At 40.1% G+C, this 21,748-nt stretch overlaps 2 long non-coding RNA genes across 2 annotated transcripts; one reads left to right on the top strand and one right to left on the bottom strand.

Annotated features, from left to right (window-relative positions):
- The first annotated feature begins 580 nt into the window (after positions 1–580).
- LOC122885705 lies at positions 581–2,059 on the top strand. The gene is made up of 3 exons (XR_006380175.1): positions 581–748; positions 1,047–1,137; positions 1,695–2,059. It is a non-coding gene; the product is annotated as an uncharacterized LOC122885705 (long non-coding RNA).
- Positions 2,060–3,142: 1,083 nt separating this feature from the next.
- LOC122885272 lies at positions 3,143–18,209 on the bottom strand. The gene is made up of 3 exons (XR_006380079.1): positions 18,111–18,209; positions 16,705–16,798; positions 3,143–3,757 (listed from the first exon to the last, which is right to left on the bottom strand). It is a non-coding gene; the product is annotated as an uncharacterized LOC122885272 (long non-coding RNA).
- Between the last annotated feature and the right edge of the window lie 3,539 nt (positions 18,210–21,748).

Below are 21,748 nucleotides of genomic sequence, written 5' to 3'. Positions count from 1 at the left end.
GGCCTTCATGTTTTAAAATGGAAAAATACATTGAATACTTAACTAAATCTTTTTATACTTTTACACTATTTGGACTCCATAAGTCACTGGTTTTCATATTGCTTTTCTACTTTTCTGCTGAAGATGTAACATTTCTGCCATCGGCCTTGCTGTATGTATGTAAAATTATTTTTACATTGTAGTAGAAATAAATAGTCAGACAATTTCTTTTGCCAAGACACCTAAATTATGATCACACACTTATCAATGTGTCTCATTTTTTTCCTGTCACCCTTACCCTTTCCCCCTTTCTCTAGCTCCATACAAATCATCCTTTTCTTTTTGTCTCTTCCTCATTTCTGCTCCTCTTTCTCTTCTTCTCACATACTTCTGTCCTCTCTCTCCTCTCTGTCTTTCTCTCCCTACAGGCTACAGAGGCCCTTTTCTTATGAGAACCCTAGATCTCAGTCGCAGCTTTGCAGTGGCTCAATATTGTATCATCTATCACTCTGCATAGAGCTGCAGGCAGCATCAGCCTCAACGGACAGGAAACAAGATTTATTACAGAGGACGCCCTGCATGTGTGGTGGGAGGAGAGACACAGAGAGAAGGGGATGCAATTGGACAGAAATGAAGACTGAAATGTGGCAGAGAGAGAGAGAGAGAAAGCAAAGATGAAGACCGGTCAACAGAAAAAGTGAAAAAGGAAGAAAATGTGTTTTTGGCAGGAGACAGTGCAAATAAGAGATGGAAGCAAAGAGAAATGAATGTAAGAAATAAGCAGAGTGAAAGATAGATGTGGCAAAAGAGAAGGCTAATGAGCTTGAGTGATTGAGAGTGTAACGTGTGCATGTGTGTGGGTGTGTGTGTGTGTGTGTGTGCGCACGTGTGTACATGTACATGACAGACGTAGTGCTTAAAGGCCAATGCCTGGCTGCGTGTCCATTAGGTGTTTAGTAATGACTGAGGTTGTGTGTCTGTGTGTGTGAGTGCCTTCAGTAATAATCTGTGTCAGTGTAATTGATGACTGACCACAGTCGCTGTTTAAACATTTAAATATCTTTCAGGACAGAGGAGCAGGGAGGAGAGGATGGTGAAAGGAAAGATGGAGAGAGCAGAGGGTCTTATGATCCAGAAATCCACATCAACACCATCGCGGTAAGTCCCACGTCTAACAATACCTCCTGACTTTGCTTTTAAAGTGCTATATTTTGCTAATGACTCACCACATTGCAAAGTAGTTAAGGCTCTGATCAAAGCCAATTTAAGTTATTTAGAGTGTAAGGAAGTTAAACTAGTTCATGCTGATACAGAATTTTGAGCCGTCCAGTTTAAGAAATGATTTAAGTATGAAGGTAAATACAACTAGCTGCTGCTAATTGCTTTTAACTGGCCAGAGGTTGCCACTGCAACCTCAACCATATCCTATTTATCCTGTTTTATTAGTCAACCACAGCAATTGTTGGATGTTGTAATGAGTGCAGAAAACACTCAGCAACAAGGCTGTTCCTTAGCTCTGATTACAAAATGTTATTTTAAGCCAGAGATGCTTTTCTGAAGATTTCTGTCAATTTTATGTGTGTGCGTTAAACAAAATCAACTGTATTTATTTGAATAGTAATTTGTAATGAGAATGACTTAGTTTCTAGGCTTAGAACCTACAGCCCTGCCTGCCCTCACTGCTGGCTTAAAATGTCTGTACTTGTTACGGACAGATCAGGCCGGAGACACAAGGAGAATAGTGAGTACTTTATTAATACAAAAAGCGTGGATATAGAATGAGGGGAGAACTACTTGGTCTGGAGTTGGCTGAGATCTGGCGAGGAGGGGGAAGTCCAGATGGTAGATCCAACTCGAACCAGGAGACTAGAGTAACACTCACTGTAGACGAGCGACACTCGAACCCAGGAGACGGAGTGGAAGACTCACGGGAGACGGGAGCTCAACGGGGACTGGAGCTGGAGTGATCACACACGGAAGACTGGAGATACACTGAGACTGGAGCTGAAGTGAACCACACAGATGACAGGAACACGAAGGAGCCAGGGAAGAGGTACTGAATAGCAGTAGCAGAAAATGGGTAGGTTTCAAGTGAAGGAGTCCAAATTGTTCTAGGAGATAGGTGAACTAGCGTTCTGTCCTCTACCATGAACGAGACCAGACCCTGACTGAGGTGAGGAGCTGTGTTATATAGGGAGTAGAGTGGCTGATTATGTGCAGGTGTGCTATGGGTGACAGGTGCTGGGAATCAATAATCAGGTGAGGGAGTGCAGAGTGACGGGGAAAGAACAAGACAGACTGTAACAGTACTCACACACCCATTAATCCACTCTTGGATAGTTTTACACTGTTGCATGTTAAACTGTGATGTGTAAATCATTCCAGGCAGAAATGTCACACAAACTGAAAGAGTGGATTTACTGCAAGTATTGGAAGCACAGGTTCATTCCTCACTGTTTCATAAATGGCCTCCCCATACAATAAGTCAAGTCAATTTTATAATCCAAAATGACAAATCACAAATAGACCCTTGATTCTTATAAGGAAAAAGACCCCAAAAACCCTTTAACCCTAGAATAAAAGACACCTCAGAAAGAGCAGAAGAGGAGGAATCCAGAAATAACAAAAGTAAAATTACAATATGGAGAAACAGAATGATATTAGGTAAACAGAGTGCAAACATATATGAAGAATATGGGTCCGGGAAGATGTCGAGCAACCTTCAGGTGCTGGTAAAACAGGTAGGACCTCCTCTCCACCATGGACAGAGGACAAACTATAAATACACAAAAGAGACTATATCTTCTACAAAGTTTTGCAGATAAATGAGCTCTTAAAGCGTAAAGGGACATTTTGCCCATAAAAAAAAACAAAAAACAAACATAGTTTCTCACTAACTCCTCATCGTATAGCCATGATGGTCCTTTGTCCAAGTATGGTGAATGGACTTTTGTTTGTGGTGCTCAAAGTGTCAGTTTCACAATGGCATGTCTTTCCAGAAACAGCATCCCAGTTACTCAGGATAATCCAAAGACTTCACTTTCTAGTTTTTATTTGGACTTTCTTTGGTAGAAAGTAGAAAATTATATATATATATATATATATATTTTTTTTTTTATTATTTTTTTTATTATGATTTAATAAACATTTATTTAAAATAATTTTGGATTGCTTGGCCGAAACTAGACAGCTGAAACCTTTTATGCACTGCGAGGGAGGTGAAACAGCCTTGCAGGAGAAATTTGATCATTCAGTGTTTAGCCAATACTGGTGGAAAATGTTAGACGTTACACAGAAAGCTAACAGGTGTGGGACACGGAGATGGAAACAATGGGAGGACTGGAAGGAGAGAAGAGAAGTCACCAATAAAGAAAGAATAAAGGAAGTAAAAGTTGCCGTGGATGACAGATGGGTTCGAAAAAAATAAGTGTTTTAGAGAGAAAAGGCATAAAGGACAGAGGCGTGGAGAGGGGGAAATGGAAAGAGGAAAAGGAGACAGACAAGCAGATTGTGTGTGTGTGTGTGTGTGTGTGTGTGTGTGTGTGTGTGTGTGTGTACCAGCCCCAGACAGACAGTCACTCCACTCCAACAGTCTGGATGCTTGACTGTTCTCAGGCCTTCCAATGTAATTCAGCCGTTCCACCATGTCAAGTTCCCCAACGCGGCCCTGTAGGGCCCGCCACGCCTCCCTTTCTCCTCGCTTCCACATATAGGCATCCTTTCCCCCCACGGTGCTCAAAGGGATTATTATGTTTATGTCTGCGCTGCTCCAGTGACCCTGTGACAGAAAAGAAGGGATATTGTTCATGCTATTTCCACCCTGCTTTCTGTGATGGCAAACCGTCTCCAGGACTTCAGTGTCAGACAGATGTGTGTGTGTGTGTGTGTAGGTGTGTGTGTGTGCGCGTGCATGAGTAGACATTAGTAGATGATGGAAAGATTGAAACATCAAAAACACACAAGCACAGTTACTTGAAATGATAGTTCGACATTTTGGGAAATGCGCTTATATAACCGAGGAAGGTACTGCGCCCAACTAGGACATAGTCCAGCACTTTTTTTTTTTTTTAACAAATTAAACAATATATATTCCCGTCCAATTTTTTCACAATTGAGAATGACTTCCGGATGGGAGCCGAAACGTCTTGATTCTGAAAACAGTGTCCAGATGACTACGACTGAAACCTTTTCTACGATAGAACACTCCTGGACGAATGAGGGACTACACCGTCTAATATATAACGTGCTAATTAGTGAGCTTTAGAGGTGCTGGAAGGCAGATTTTGTTGCCTTTGAACAGAGCCAGGCTAGCTGTTTCCCCCTGTCTTTAAGCTAAGCTAAGCTGGCTAATGCTGGCTGTAGCCTTATTTTTACCAGACAGATACGAGAGTGGTATCAATCCTCTTATCTAACTCTCGGCAAGAAAGCGAATAAGCGTATTTCCCAAAATGTCAAGCCATTGCTTTATGTCCTTTGGCTTTTGAGCAGCTTGTTTTTTATGAGAAGGATTAGGGTTGAACACATAACCATGCTTTTAAAGCAAGTAAGTAATAGATTATTGGTGACCATGTACTATTCTGTGCAGTCACATGAAATTATCTGCTGTGTTGATGTGGTTCATTTGTATAAATTGTTGTTTAAAAGTTAAATTTAGGTAAACAGAGTGCTTTTTTGTGATGTACAGTCATGCCAGTGTAGTGAATTGGATCTGCGAGAGAAAGAGCAAGAAATTGAGACAAAGAGCAAAGAAAGAGGAAGCTTGAAAAGAGAAAGGAGAGAAGACTGGGGAGAAAGCAAAAATAACAGGGTCTTTAAATGAGTGTGTAGAAAAGCGGCCTGGCATTGGAACAGACACGCCCCATCACACAACAGTCAAGACATTAACTTCTCTACTCTCTGTTTTCCCCCCTACCATCACTCTTTCTCTCCCACCCTCTTTCCTTCCCTCCATCTGCTCTGCCACTGCACCTGGCCTCTTCACTTTCTCTCACTCCATTTCCTCTCTTTTACTCCTTTTTTCCTCTTCTCTCGTCATTTCTCTTTCTTCTCTGTTCGCACCATCTTACCCTCCTCCTCTTCCTCTATCCCCTCTTTGCAACTGAATAGTTCTTTCTCTTCTGTGTGTCTTCCTCAATCTGTCTCTTCTCTCCATCTAACAGTATCTCCATCTCTACTATTGGCACTTTTGACATCCCTGTCTCCTCCCTCTCTTTCCGTCTTTTTTCCTTTTACAGCAACAAACATAATCTCTAAATGTTTCTTGTTCAACCCATATTCTCCATTTGTCCACCCTCCAAATGTTCAAATTTCTTTCTTTCCTTTATAGACCACTTTTTCTATTTCCACCCTCCCCCTCTCCCATCCGGGGGGCTCAATGTCTCTCCGTCTTGGCCTAGCATGAGTGAGCCACGTCTGGGCACAGAGAGTCAGGACCACAGGGTGACTCTCCAAAAAAATCCTGGAGGGGTCTGACACAGTGACCATATGGCAGAGCATTGAGCGAACAGTTCCACACACTCAGACAGGGAGACACAACACAGTCTCCGACAGACGCCCAGTGTGAGGGAATGGATTGTGTCCCCTGTGGCCGGTGGGCATGTCCACTACTCATTAGTTTCCCATGGAGAATTGATATTATTCACAAAGCTGCTTGGCTCGCCTCAGATCACAACCCTGACCGCATGAATAGGTGGATGACATGTGTGTGGGGGTATGGGTGTGCACAAGTTAAGAAAAGTTAAGAAGAGGATTCAGTGAACTGTTGAAAATTTGATTTCAATCTCATAAAAACACATTTGTATACACCCGGACATTGCTAAAACCCCCAAAATGGACCTGCAGATTGTATTATTGCACCTTGAATAAAGCAAGAATATAGAATAAAGCAAGCTGGAGATTCGATTAGAGTTTATTTTGTACAATTGCAAAACATAAAAAGCCTATAAGAAAACAAGAGTAAGAGTACAGCTACGCTAGCTGCTCTGCAAGGCTGTGCTTAGCCAAATAATGACAAATGCTAACATACTGATGTTTAGCAGGTATAATGTTTACCATGGTCACCATCTTTGTTTAGTGTGTTAGCATGCTAACATATCCTACTAATTAGCAATAAACACAAATTTGCAGATTTGCAGGTATTCAGTCATAAACCAAACCTGATGATGGCGCTTACGGATAAATTAAGGAATCACCAAAGTAATTGGGATTTATCCACTGGGGAACATGAATGTCTGTACAAAATTTCCACCTAATAGTTGTTGAGATATTTCAGCCTGGACCAAAGTGGTGGACCGACTGACAGAATGACATTCCACTAGCATGGCTAAAAATAAGCAGCATTTCTTGCAGGGAGGGGCAAGAAAACCAACAGAACTTATTCTGGGCTTCAATCTAAGTAGTACAAACAAAATTCTGATGGTCAATTTTTTACTCTCTATATCAAACAAGTCAAAAGTTCAGTTTGACTTTACTCATGATTGAAATGTCATTATAAAGTGGAAAACACACTGCCACCGCAGCGCCGTGGTGTGGCATATGACGCGCGTCATGTGCCGCCCCTAGCACCAATAGGAAGCTTCTGCAGCGCGTCAACAACTGTCTCTGCTCATCCATTGATCTACACCATAGACTGTATATGTATATAGTCAATGATCTACAGACGAGAGACAGCGTCAGCAAGAGGTGAGGACAGGAAGTCGAGCTGCCACGGGAGCAGGGATGTAGCCTACAAGCAGGGAGCAAGGGGAGTTTATTTATTTAGTTAATTTTTGCCTTGTAGTTACAGGCACAAGCGAAATAGTTAAAACTGCAGTGAACAGCAAGCAACAAATGTCTGAAGTTGGGCCAACATTATACTGAAGTACAAAACAGCTTTTTCTCTGGAAAAAAAAATGCGTTTTTTCAAGGGTGTCGACACTGGAAACGGGATTCCTTTGCATCCAACTTTATTATTACTTAATAATAATTCTGGTGTACGGTTGAATGCAAAACAACATAAATGGTTGTTGTTAATGGTTCATTTGAAATGTTGTATTTGATTTATATGTTCTCTTAAGTTCAAAATAAGAAAAGTGTTTCGCAAAAAAAGCAAAGTTACAGTTTAGTTAAAGATGTCACCTTCTGTATATGATTGTTTTTCCTGTGTGTTGCCAATCAGATTCTTTGCTCTAACTGTTTTCTATTCATATAATGTGTGTGTTTCGTGCAGCGTGTTTTACAGGCTTGGACATAGCTGGCATTGTTATTTGTTTTCAGAGACAGAGAAAAATTATGTTATACAGTATATGCACATTTATATATGTACGTGTAATAGTAGTAATAATAATAATAGCTTTGAATGTCACTGAAATATGATGCATTTTGTCGCAGTATGGGGTAGTGGAAATATAGTGATTGACACATTTAGTCAGTGACACACACTGACTAAATTAAAAAGATTATTCACTCATGACAATTTCAGTGGTCCTTATTACAGCAGGGCCCATCAACGTCAGAGTTCATGTAAAAAGATCATGTGTGCATCCAACAGAAAGCTTGTTTATTTTGGTGTTTTTGTCCATTTGTTTGTCTTTCTTTCACTGTAATTGACAGCTGGCTTGGCCTCCTGATAAAAGATGCTTCATGACACATAAAAGATAAATTAGTGATGTGGTGCAGAGTCAGCTGACTTTAAAACCCCTTTGCACCTTTTTTGGTCAATGCAAATATTTATTACATGAAATCATAATACACCAGTGATATTGAGTACTGTCAAACCAAAGAAAATGAAATTAAAATTGTGTTTCAGTGAAATGCATTAGAATCTGGTTGGTTGGCTGGTTGTGACACCCGAAGATAATCACAGGTGGTGGAGGGGTCAGGGCACCCTCTAACATATCATCTTGTTCCATTACTTTTTATATTAATGTTACCTTCTACATTGCTGTAATCACATTAATGTAATTACATTGCTTTCCTTAATAACTCAGTACTGTAATGCACTACCATTTGATTTTCAGTGATCAAATACAGTTACAGGCCAAGCAAAGTTTAGAAAGTTTTGTAAAGTTTTTTTTTCTTCATTTCTTATAGAGTTGACAGTAGAGATGACAGGAAATGAAGGGGGAAAAGAGATGGGGAATGACATGCAACAGAGCTCCCCAGCTGGACTTGAACTGGGAATGTTGGGATGCACTTTAAACTGCTATACTGTAGGTCACCACGGCCAAGTGAAAATCGCATTATATTTCACTTATTATTGCAATTTGTTTTGCCTTCATGTATGTGGGATTGGCAGGGGTTGGATGCTTTGAAAAGTGTTGACACTCTCAATACTATGAATCTATGCCATGCAGAGGAAAAAATACTTCTGTAAGATGTAAGTTGTTTCTAGGTCAGAGTCATCTAAGTGGCAGCAAATTCCTCAAGCAATCTCTCAAAGCACATGAACAGAAAACATGTTCACGTCTATGTCGGGCTGAAGAACTTCGTAGTGTTTCAGGTAATTGTGAAAATGTCAAAAACACTGCTAATGAGCATGGACAAATTATCAGCCAGCATTGTGCAGCAGTTACACAGCGAGAAGACATGCTGCTCATGTCTACAGAAGAATCGCGGTTAAGTCGATGGTAGAAACTAATGCAACAGCCATAATGAGTGAAGTAATGTCATGACAATGTAGAGGCATGTATAAGGTATATGACTTTTTCAAATTAAGTACCTCTCTCATTTTCTGATAAGGTGACACATATCGTGACATATTTATTTGTGACGTGTGTCACTACTGGTTTGAAACTCTGTCAGCTGTAAATTCATGCACCACCTCTCCAAAGTCCTCTCCATGTATTGCCCTTGGTGATTAAAGTTACTCTGAAATCCCTGACTAACGCTGTGTATGCAACCACATTTGCATATGTAAAATTTGTGTGTATGAGTGTTGTTTTGAGACTTGTGTGGGCTCATATTAGTTTGAGGAACAAAGCGTTGAGTTTTAACTGGGGCATCAAAACACAAAAACAAACACATGACAAGGACAACAACACTGTCTTCAAGAAAGAAGCAAACTCCACACATCTACTTCCTCTTTGTGCTGAACCATCAAAGCACAACGCTTCTATTTCCTGCGTACAGACTGACACACACACACACACACTGAAATGACAATAAACCAAAGTTCAGATTGACTCGTCCTCCATCAGTCTGGATTTCTCTTTGTGGATGTAATGATTAATATGCTCCCTTATAAATGAAAGCATCTGAAGATTTTCATTGTAATGCGATAAATGTTTGGCGACAATGCAAACGTGTTTTTATAGAAATTTGTTATGTAAGGATGAGTGGACGATTACCCTTTTGACCGAACTTCCATTTCCTGTTCCGACTTTGTGTTTGTCAGTCTCTCTCAAAGTCTCTCCCCTCTTCTCATGTCAGTTTGTACATCCTCGATTTCTTGCCTCTCCTCGTGTCTTAGTCCCTCCCCCCTGAGACGCGAGCAGAGAGGAGTCGAGGCAACAGGCATTTAACAAAAAGAGACATCCTTTCTTCGGAGCCGTCATTTTAAAGCGATTAAATTAAAGCGATCAATTAAATGTGATGTGTGGATGATATGTGGATGATCTGTTGATGATTGTTTTGTTATAGGCTACCGCTGTATTTTATGATCCCTGTCAGATGAGCATAAATTACATATTTACTTTCAATTCAATTCACAACAAGGCATAATATGACAAGAATGTATAGACGTCATACATTTTTACATGAGAAAATGCCAATGTTTCACAAAAGTGCATTTTTATGCACTGATGTTTGGTTTGCTTTCCCACTGAATACAATGTTCCATTGCCGTTTTTTTGCGCACCTACACAGGTGTCACTTATTCGGGTTGATTATACCTCTGTTCAGGCTGCAGTTGGGTGGAGCTATGCTGGAAATTACTATGCTGGAGGTCACCAACATCCATTTACAAATAAAAAAAAGATGTAATTAGTTCCGCCCTAACAGGCACTCAGGTGCATCAAGAGGTGAGGAGATGTCAATCAAGCACAGGTCTAATCAGGCATAATAAGTGAAAACACCTGTGTGGGTGGACCTTACGTGTGTAGGGCCTTTAAGAGTGTGACGGCAATTATTCAACAGCTGTGATTATGCTACCACAGAGCCACTATTGCCAGCCAGTCACAGCAGTAGTTTTTAAAAAATGATACAAACAGCCTGTACAAACCCAGTCACTTGGGCTTTGTGTGGAGCTCTTAGTGAAACCGAACACATTTAGGTGAAAACTGTAAATACAGTACTGGCACACAGCACAGCAGTCATACAACTTTGTCATAACAAGAACAGAAGTCTACAGCCATGCTAACTGCTCTGTGAGGCTACGGGTTTCCCATTCACAAACAGTGAAAGATGTGCGCGCAGCAGGGAGGTAGAAAACTCATAGCCACAATGGCATGACAGCTTATATATGGACATTTTCAGTATTTCGAAATAAAGCAACTTGTTGTTGAGAGGTGAATTTGTATGTGACACAGCAAACCTTTTCTTTTAACCAGACGCCACACTTTGATAGACATCTATCAGCTCTGGCTAGCTAACATGAGAAAAGGCAGCTATAGCAGTGACAATGCTAACGCAAACTACACGGTTTGTTTTTTACCCCTGGCTTGTGCGAGGATCTCACTGACGACGTCACCGGGAATCCCGTCTGTAGGCACAGCAAGCTAAATGCTAATGTCAGTGTGCTAACATGCTCACAATGACAATGCTAACATGCTGATGTGATCGTTTTACCGTTTGCAGGTTGTTTCCAAAAACTTCTTGATGAAAACTCTCTTAAAATGACCAGAAACTGTAGAGGGCCGTAAACTTCTGATGCAAGAGTCACTACCTGTGTTTTTCTCAGGTCCACACATTCATTTTCCCACTTTAGAATTACACTTTTATCTGAACCTGCTTTCTGTGAACAAATTCTTGAATGTCTTTTAATGAGCTGTTGCTGCACGATGAACCCTCAAGCCCTGTTTCCGCATCAGTGTTATTTAGAGATAAGATAAAACTTCTTTTTTTTTTAAAGAAAATATAAATAATATATTTTGTTGTTGTCTCAGCAGATGGTGTCTCTATGGCACATTCACAGAGAGAGACCCTTCTGTATTTAGGCCTGCAGACTGACAGAATTACACTTCACTAATTGAAATGGACTGTTTGAATTGGTGGAATAATAACATATTCAGTCAAGCAAATGAGATATTTATGTGTGTGTGTGTGTGTGTGTGTGTGTGTGTGTGTGTGTGTGTTTGCAACATTTGCATGGACAGTATGTGTGTCCAAAGGCTTGTGCATCTTTCCCTTTTGAGTTAATTGACACTCTGCACAGACTGCAGTTGCCGTCTCAATAATGGTTGTTATGGAAACGATGTTTGGTGTGACAGATGTGTTTGTGGCAGATCAGGATATGGCAAACCACAAGGGACCCACATGGATTTGGATGAAGCGCTGGCAAATAGATAGCGGAACAATACAAAGAATAAGAAGACAATACAAAACCATCACAATGGACACAGTGGGTGAAAACATTCATAAAATTAAAAGGCATTATTAAATGGCAACAAACTGGTATAAATATTTCAATTTGCATTATTATTCCACCTGATTAACGATAGACTTACTGTAAATAAGGATAAATATTATGAATCATGAACCATAAAAAAGGTTTCTCCTGTGTTATTCTAATTACTTTGAGGAGTTTAAATGAGATGTGTAAATATAAAGTGTAAAGATTTTAGCTTAGTTCAACTGCTCTAAACTATGCCTCGCTGGCTCTATCAGTAAATGTAGCAATAAAGAAGACTAATGACATTTTTACTGATTGATATCAATCATGTTAAACAGAAAGAATACAAACTCAGGACTACTCAATAATTAATTCTGGTAGCTAATGGATTAATACTTTTGAGGATCTCAAGATGGAAGCGCTAAAGAGTTCAAAGGCTTAACACTGTCAGCAACACAACCAACAAGTAATTGAACTGGATGATGAGTGGATGGTCAACAAGCATTTTGGGGAAAGCTCATTTGGGAAAATTGGCTACAGCTGCATTACTGGGGTCTATTTCTGTCTGTTTCTATGCTTCATTGTATCCTTTGATTCTCTGCCCAAATGTGGCTGGGCCAGACAGGTTTGGGCCAGGTTCTGATTTCAACCTAATTGCTTCGGGCTTGATCTGGTCAGGTTTCATTTTATTCTGCAGTTTAGATGGGGTTTTTTTCTTTGTTAACAGTAGGAATGTGACCCCCTGGACCCTTCCAGCACACTCTGTAACATTCTAGGAGCCTGTTAGTCTTGCCTAGGTCACACAGTTGACACAAAATCAAAGTAATTTGGCTTATTAATCACTGCAGAGGCTCAGGCCTTGAATCCAGGTTAATGTGAAGCCAGATTTTTTGGGCCCAAAGAAACTACTACTACCCATGCGATTCCCTTCATTAAAAATCCTTCTGTTTAGCAAATGTCATCTGGACAAGAGGTTCATTACAATCTTTCAAGCATTTTTACTTCTTTACCAGTGTTGCTGGTGGGTCTTTGCTGTTTGGGCGTACCATTATAAAAAGACATTATACCAAAAAAAAGGGAAAAATACACAGTTTTCCTGGTCAAAACTTTGCAGGTGCATAAAGCCCCTACAGTACCGAGTCCGAGCTTCGTTCATCACCTGTAACTGGTCAAAATAAAGCAACCTATTTACAGACTGCTTTGTGTTTTCACACAGGTTTATACACAGATTATTTTAACCCATGGCATATTGTTATATCTTATTTCATTAACATTGCAAAAATGTTAGAAACTATGTAATATATATGTTTTCCCTGTACTGTTGTTTCCAAGTGTTTTTCTAAATAACATATTTATGATCTTTTGATAAAAGCACATACCTGAAACCAGTGCAAAGAACGACATGGTGCCGGACATGAATGGAAATTAGTTGGCAAAAACTTACTCAACAATTTTAACGTCAATCATAGTTGTTTGAATAATTCATGTGTCCAAAATGTGTTGGTTCCAGCTTCTCAAATGTGTAGATTTGCTGCTTTTCTTTGTTTTATTTTAATGAACATCTTTAGACTTTGGACTGAACAAGCAATTTGTGAACATCACCTTGGGCTCTGGGAATTGTTTTTACAGTTTTCTGACATTTTTCATTAAATTATTTATAAATTCATAAAATCATACAATAATTAATTATAAATGGTTAAAAAAAATCTAAAGATTAATTGACAATGAAAAGAAATAATCATTACTTGCAGCCGTAAAATTAGGATTAGTTATTGTAATAGTGGATTAATGACCTGTTTGTGATCTGCTGGCCCGCTGCAGTGTTCCCTGTAAAAACTATATGTATTTATGCCTCTTGAATTTCAAATCTTTTGTTATTGCTGCCACCCTGTGAGTGCACAGTTATGACTTGAAGATGTCAATGCGGCTCTGCAATTATTCAAGTTGTGTACATAACTTCAAGAAAACGGTCTAACAAGGGGATAATGGGGTAATCTCGTCATCATAATTTGATACAGTGTGACATCAGTCCAATACTTTCACCAGGTGGGCCACAACTAATGATTAGAACTGAGAGGGCGGCTGAGAGTGAAAGCTTATTGGTGAGTGTCTGAGGTAGAGCAAATAAAGGGGGGAGAGACAGTTGTTCTACTGTGTGTGTGTGTGTGTGTATGTGTGTGTGTGTGTGTGTGTGTGAGTGAGAGAGAAATGACAGCAACAGAGAGGGATGGGAACTAGCATGCAACATCACCTACTGTACTGTATGTGTGTGTATTCCAGTGTGTGCACATAGACACTGCTGTAGACTTGGTGCCAGGTGTTTGTGCATGGATGTGTGTTTGTGTGTGTGTGTGTGTGTGTGTGTGTGTGTGTGTGTGTGTAGTCTGACTTGGTTGGTAGATGTGTGGTCCCGTCGGCATATGGGGTGATTGGCAGCGCCCGTTTGGGCGTTGTTGATAACACACAGGAGGGCGACTGCCACAGATGAGCTCTGTCAAGCTGTCTGCCTGTCAGACACCCACACACACTCCTTTTGTCTCTCTCTTTGACACACACACCAACCTACAACTCAATTTCTTTCCCAATGACTCTTGCTCTGACTCTTGTTTGTGTTTAACACACACAGAATCTCTCTGCTTTCAAACACACACTTCTCACAGGCCTAGAATCCCCACTGTCTCCTCTCTACACACACACACACACAACCTGTCAGCCCTGCCTGTGGCCAGCCATTGAACCTGGTATACTGATAACAGCCACAAAAGCCCTCTCCTCTGCAGGGAGAGAGAGTCTCATTCATATGTATCTTCTGACGTGTTGGGGAATCTCTGTCACTTGTTTGTCACTGTGGACAGTTTGAAAAGACCAGGCTGACATTTGGAGGGGTATATTTCAATACAGCAATTGAGAAAGGCAAAGGGAAGTGCTGTTTCAATACACTGGCAGCCATGCTCACATTGTCTGTGGTATGCAGCTGAGTTCTAGTTTTAAGTGGAAGGATTACATCAGTGACACTCTTTGGCCCTGTTGGTGACTTCCTTTGTCATCAAACTTTGGTGAGGTGGAGAGGTTTTTGAGGCACTGAAAAAGTATCTTCGATGTTGGAACACAAGACACAACGGCATTGGTCCAACAATGTTTTCCTGACTAGAGTAATGACTGTTGTCTCTGAGAGGCAAAGGAGGAAGTAGTATTACTTTGTTGTATCACTGCAAAACGTCTTAGGCACGAGGTTGGGATGGTTCACAAAGCTTCTGACTCTGACTGCAGTTCAGATTCCATCTCCTACAACAGTCATTGTTTTCTTAATTTAACCATGACCATGATCTTTTCCTAACCTAGGTAACCAGTTTAGGTTTCTTTAACTTCATTCCTGGTGAATGTAAGTCCAATATTCACTCTCCTTTTATCTCTGTTGGTCTCCGCCAAGTTCTTTGGGGAAATGTTTTTCTCTTTAGTAGCTAAATGTTTCAGCTAGTCGCTAACTTTGTCTGCTGTTTGGTGCTGGGAAAGTAGCATACACTGGGTTTATCACAGCTTTTCCATTGACGCAGGATGCTAATGAAAATGGTGAGACTCAATCAAAACATTAAACTTTTATAGCCATGTAAACCAAAACAATGAGCTGAAAGATGATAAAAAGCTCCGTAGAGCCGAGTTGCAGAGATGGGTGATAATTCTCATCACTGGGCGACACCTTTCACATTACTCTTACTCATTTCATCACTTGTTAATATCAAAACATTGATAAGTGCAGCTTTAAAGCAGCTATAATTAATATGTTTAAAATAATAAGGTATAAAATGACAATATGAAACAATGTAACAATGTGAAAGGGGTTGCTTGTAGTGATGAACCTACAGAGAATTATCACCTGAATCTGCAGCTCCCCTCGGCTTTACGGAGCTTTATAGTGAGTTTCAGCTCATTGTTTAGCTGTCGGCCCCACAACGTTACTGGTTCACTCTCACCACTCTCGTTTTCGACCACAACAGGCAGCTGTTTTCAGTGAAAAAGCTCTGATAAACCCACAGTACACTACCTGCTCAGCACCAGACGGCAGACAGACACAGTTAGAGTCTAGCTGGTGAACAGAGAGGAGCATTTAGCAACTGAAGAGCCAGATGTTTCCCCCAGTTTTTGGTGGAGACAAAAAAACAGCTAAAAGAGAGTGCACATTCACAAGGTGGCCAGAAACACGACTCCAAACAAATGATAATGTTGCTCCGTGACTGCAGGATGTAACAAGTTCGCCATATCAACTTAAAAGGTGATGATATGTCAGTGTTGTGTTCACAACTTGTTTCCTCTTCTCCCTAGTAGCCAAAAAAATCAGTTATTGCAGATTTAAACCAAAGAGGCATCAGATCAGAAACAAATCTTGTTTTTGTGCAACCAAAAAATAAGAGTATAGAAACACATTGACCACTGGAAAGTCATACGGTGTTATGAATGCAATAAAGTAGCTTAAATCATGATAAATAAATACAATTCCCTGAGCCAAAGTTGTCACACATTGTCTACGCCTCACACAGATGTATGCATCCACCTTTTTAAATATGCTGGAAGGAAGGGAACCAGATGAACTGGCAGAGACCAAGGGTCTGCTCACACTAAACTTCTTAATGATCTAAATATTCATGCACAATAAACAGTAGAAGATCTCAACAACAATATACTATACACTTACTGGCACAATGCAGCCCTTTAGGGATCAATTACCATTCACTCGTGTCTTTATCATCTCAAGCTTTGACAATGAATACCTCCCCACACGGACCAGACACGCTCTCCCACACGCACACACACACACACACACGCCAAGGCTATAAACCCAGTTTGATAGTTGAGATGTATAAGCTTCTTATCAAAATGCCCTGTCAGAGAATACTATCTCCTGCAACAGCTAGCCAAACCACACAATAGCCTTTATTGTAATGACTGACTGACAGAGAGAATCCCATCTAGTGTATGTGTTTGTGTGTGTGTGTGTGCGCACATGTCTGTGTCTGTGTGTGTATAAGAAAGAGAAAGAGAGAGACTGTCTTTTCCTCATACCAGAGTTGAAGTTTCACCTGTTGAATTTTCAGGACCTGTCAATATACCTGAGACCAGCTCTTTTGAGGAATAATCAAACCTTGGTATGTGCACGCACACACACACACACACACACACACAGCAGTATGTTTAGTTCTCACTTTCTCATGCTGTCCAGATGCTCCACCATTTGTTAATATTTTGCTTTCCATCAAGGTCAGTTTATTCTGCAGAAACAGGAAACTTCATCAGGATCTGTCAGAACAGAGAAAGCAATGGAGACAGATGTGAGGAGTAGCCTATATTTCATCAGCATCTGGATTTTACCCAGAATGCAAAAACATGTTTTAATTAGGAACACAAAAATTGAAAAAAAATTCTCATGCAGACTTAATTAATTTAATTGTTCAATAACAATCATAGGCGGCGCTAGGTCATCAGGTATGGGGAAGCGAAATCGGGGGGGGGGCAGAAAATAAGAAAGTAACTTAAGCAGTGACCAGCAGAAGCGGTACTAAGTGAAGAGCCGTTTGGGAGCCGAAAGAGCCGGCTCTCGGAAAGGAACGGAGCAATACGATCCGGCTCCCTTCAAAGAGCCGTAATTCCCATCACTAGCCTTTACCAGGCAGAGATGTTTGTGTTTTAGCTACTGTGTTTTTCTTCATATTTCTCAACCCCGGGGTAATTGGCGGGATAATTGTCAATCATTTTTTAATTTGGCCAATCAGTGGCTTACAATCCTCTGTCAATACAAAACGAATTTCACCAATAAGCAGCCTGAACCAGTTGTCAATCAGTTTTTAATTCGGCTTATCATCTTTCTCATAGAGAGAAGGGGGAGGTTCGACAAGGTTTGGAAACTAACAGGCTAGAAAAGCAGTGGAAACCGGAAGTGCAGTAATGCCCTTGCCTTACGAAAGTTGGAACAAACTTTTAAATTAGGCCTTGTAGATTTAATGTGAGTGAAGATTCAGCAAGTGGATTGCGTATTTCTCATCTCAAATTTGTTCAAAACAGATTCTGGTGGACTGCTAGGGTGATAAAATGTATGTAGCCTACTTCATACAAGAGAACCCTACTAGGCATGCTCAAACCCCACTGGCTCACAGAACTAGTGGCCTCAGGAGGGAGGACTGCAGTTTGACCCATCTCCACCCACCGGGCACGATCCTGGGGAAATGAAGGCTCGCCAGCTAATGCTGGAATCCAGAAACAAACTATGATCCATTGTTTGTTCGATAATCTAATCAAAGAACACGTTTTCTTATGGTGGCCTTTCTAAAATGAGTAGTGGTGAAAGTTACTATATTCTGTTATATTCATCTTTGGATACTATCTGGAGACCGACAGCAAATAAAGGAATGTGAACAAAATCGGTCAGTAATGTATTCTCTGAAGAGTGTTCTTTCATTTGGTAGAGGAATGTCTCCATCAAAGGTCATACGCCGTAGATATGTTGAGTTTTAGGGTGCTTCTCCATGCGTCTCCCATAGGCTTCAATAGAACTGGCACCAAGTTTGGCACTAAGCAGAGTATTAAAATGTTATGATGATGTAATGACCCTTACTTGTTTTTTAGTTTCCTTGGATACTGGAGCTGCCATCTTGCGTTGGTGACGTAATTTGGAGCCAGAGTCTGCGCAGTAGTGATCGGAGTTGGAGCCACGGTATCGAGGTCCCGCCCATATACCTGGCCGACTCAATCGTGAGCCGGCCTCAGCTGTCAATCATGACATGAACCCCCATTTTTATAACATAAAATTAGAGCCAAACTTATCAGCAAAACAAACACTTGAACATACATCAGCGTGATAAGAACTACCTAAAATGACAGAAACCATCTTTGGGAAAAATTTATTTGATGTGTAGATTTTTTAGTTTGGCTCATGTCCCATCCGTAACAAGGAGGGGCAGGGTTTATGACCTATACTGCAGCCAGCCACCAGAGGGCGTTCGAGATGTTTTGGCTTCACTTTGGGGGATAGCAATATTTTGCTATAGCAACATTAACCATCAAGCATGGAAAATAAGATTACATTGCTAGCTAGCCAAACATGTTTTGATACATAATTAGTATAACAATAGTCACCTGCCCATAGTTTCTGTTGATATTGGTAATTTCTTTCAGTTTTTTTTAAATCGCTCAGGTTAGCGGTGCTGGTGGCTAACTCAGGAACTGCTGCTGTTGTAACCTGTGCTTTTGTTACTAAGTCGCTGTATGCCTTAAAATGGAAATAATATTTTTAATGTGTGGAATCAAATACACATTATTCTTGGTGTTCGAATAAGTTGTGAGAGGAAAAATAAATGCTGCCTTGTTCCATTTTCAAAAACAGTAAACAAGTTTGAGGAATGACAAATGAGAAACAAATTAAAAAAAAAATTTATATATATATGGATAAAGAAGGATGTTACACCAGCTATGACATTTTAAAAATGTCACAAGTCACAATTTGGGAACTGAGAGCTTTCAGAAAATCTATAGTTACAAATTCCTGAACATCATCAGTGAGTCTCTCTAATGGCCGACACCCTAAAATGGCCCCACTTGACGGCACCAGATACCTTGTCTTGTGTGAATAACCAACAAATAACACAAAGGCCTTGAAAGTGTTATTACTAAGATGCACTTAAGGTGGTGCTACACAATATTACCTTTTCTTTTGATTTTAGGGTTTTGTGAAGACTGTTAGGTTGAAACCTTGACACCCATTATGTTGATTTATTTTCTCTTATATCCTCTGCTGTTCTTTAAACCTTGGTTTAATGAATACCTTTCAAAATGAAAACTAACATTGGACAGCTGGTCATCAAGCTACAAACAAGGCTGAAAGTAAAAAAAAAAAAAAAATGCATTTGATTTTCACCCAACAGTACCGATATCCAGCCTCAAAGAATATTCAAATTTAAGAGTGGACATGTTTGTTTTTAGTGGGATCTGAACTGGTGACATCAGGGCACGGGCCCTGTGCCAAATCTCTATGAATCCACCCAGAGCTTTGAGCATGCTTAAGCAATCATGACCTGGCATAAGGTCCATGTACGTAATCAATTATTCATTTGGAAGGTGGGGGAAAGTCAACCCATCTGCTGAGGGGCGCAGTCCTGGCTGAGTTATCGAGCTGTAGGCTGTCTGCTGTTTAATAATGGTCCAACTATGTATTGCTCTGTAGTAAGGACCAGTCGCAGTCAATCAATTTCAAATCACTGCATTTTGAATTCTAAACCAATATGGCAACTGACAAATAACAGTCTTGCTTTCATTCTGGTACTGAAGATTTCTAACATGATGCATTTCTAAAGGAACAGTTTTCCTTTCTTTTTAACTGCTGTGACCTGCTGCAGACACCGCTCATATCGAATCTGATTGACAGACTTTCCTGAGCAAATGAGACGCTAATCTTGAACCTGGAGATATTAGACTGTGATTTATAGACATGGCAAAGTATATCCAGGGGGAAATATTCACTGAAATCATGTTTAAGTCTGTGATCGGGTTTGTGTAGATTTTTAATAATATATCAGATAAGAAAATGATAATTCCATAAGTTGATTAAAAAAGATCCACTTCTTCTGAGCCGGCACACTCACTCTGGAGCTACACTACACTCTAGAGGTTATGACTAGCATAATGCAGTCACCAGGTCCTGCTTCTGGTACTGTATATACTTCCATCTCACCAGACGATAAACTATAGGCCGGTTTACCTCCTGGCCTGTTTCTTTTAAAGAGATCTGATTTATTTAGCACAATAGTCTGTACCTAGATAAATGACCAAACACTTGCTTTGACAATTGAAGATCAAACATTCAAACAGCGAGTATCCAGGATGTCCCTCTTTGACAATGTGTTGTAGTCTGAATATATATTGGGTAATGCTGCACCTTGATTATAAATGTAAAATACAAGTTAAATGTTCCATGGTCCAATCTTTAAAGGGCTTGTTCAAATTCAAAGCTCCTTGGAGAAGCCAAATTTCACAAAGTCCCAACTTTTTTAATGCCTTACAACTTAGATATTAGCAGTATTGCATGAAGCACATATGTTTTGTGGAGTGTTAATGATGCAGGAGGAAAGAAATCAGCTGCTCAACTCTAGTCTACCCAAATGGTAAAAACGGTACTGTGCTGCCATCCAGTGGTGAATTGGCTAACATACACTACAGACTGCTACCAGCTGCACTTGAACAGCTAGTGCTGACATGGTAACAAAACAGTTAATCTGCTACCTCGACTAAGAGTGAAAATGTTCTTAGATGAACTCTTAGTGCAGCATTTAGGCAAAAGTTATTTATTGCTTATTTATTTTTAATTTAATGAATCTCGACGTAAAGGGCTGCCATTCATAACCCCCTTTCTGCAGACATATTTCCTGTCTTTCATCTTTTAACTTGTGCATTACCAAATGTATATTGACAAGCTTCATATCTCCACACTTCTGCGTCCAGTGGTAATAAATTGGTCTTTTTCATTGAAGACATTTTCACGTCACAGTTGGAAAATCACAGGTGTAAATAATAAAATAACTGATTGCTGAATTCCATTTAGCTGCTTTAGTTTCAGGGTGCTGGTATTGTTCATGTTGGCTCACTGTCAGGGCTTACTACACCTGAATAGAACAGTCATCGTTAATGTTATTAGTAACAACGGGGCTTTTCCTACGATGACAAGTCAAAATGTCTGCTGGGAAACAGACCAATATAAAGTCTGTACAAAAAGATGTACAGTTCCTACTGTGGGCTCTCTCCTTGCTCTTTTAGTTGATGGGGTCACAGGTTGTACACTACTGTATATACTACTGTATTTTTGATTGTTTACATTTTTTTCCCCCCATAGTTGAAGAATTGTGCTCCCTGACTCTTGCATTGTACGAAATGCAAGAGTCTATATTCCACATTACTGGAAAGTAAATGTATAGACAGTGTGTAAAGAAAAGTCTGTTTGTAGATTACCTTTGACCTCCCTTTTGATACTAGAGAGAACTGTTAACTAACAAGATCTCAGAAAACTATGTGAATTGTTTTGAAAGGTGGGTTTATCCTTTATACTTAAGTGAATGGTGAGCCTCAAACAGCAGGAATTAATTAATTATGCCATGGCAAAAATAAATAAAGTAAATAAACTCAGATGCAGCCTATCACTTAAAAAAACATTTTGAATACACAGACCTCTGCTGAGGCAGTTGTTATTGCTATATTTCTGATAAA

The sequence above is a fragment of the Siniperca chuatsi genome, linkage group LG12, assembly GCF_020085105.1.
Source record: "Siniperca chuatsi isolate FFG_IHB_CAS linkage group LG12, ASM2008510v1, whole genome shotgun sequence".
In the NCBI taxonomy this organism is placed as follows: domain Eukaryota; kingdom Metazoa; phylum Chordata; class Actinopteri; order Centrarchiformes; family Sinipercidae; genus Siniperca; species Siniperca chuatsi.
The sequence above is the reverse complement of the archived record's forward strand: the minus strand, read 5'-3'. Positions and strand labels throughout refer to the sequence as shown.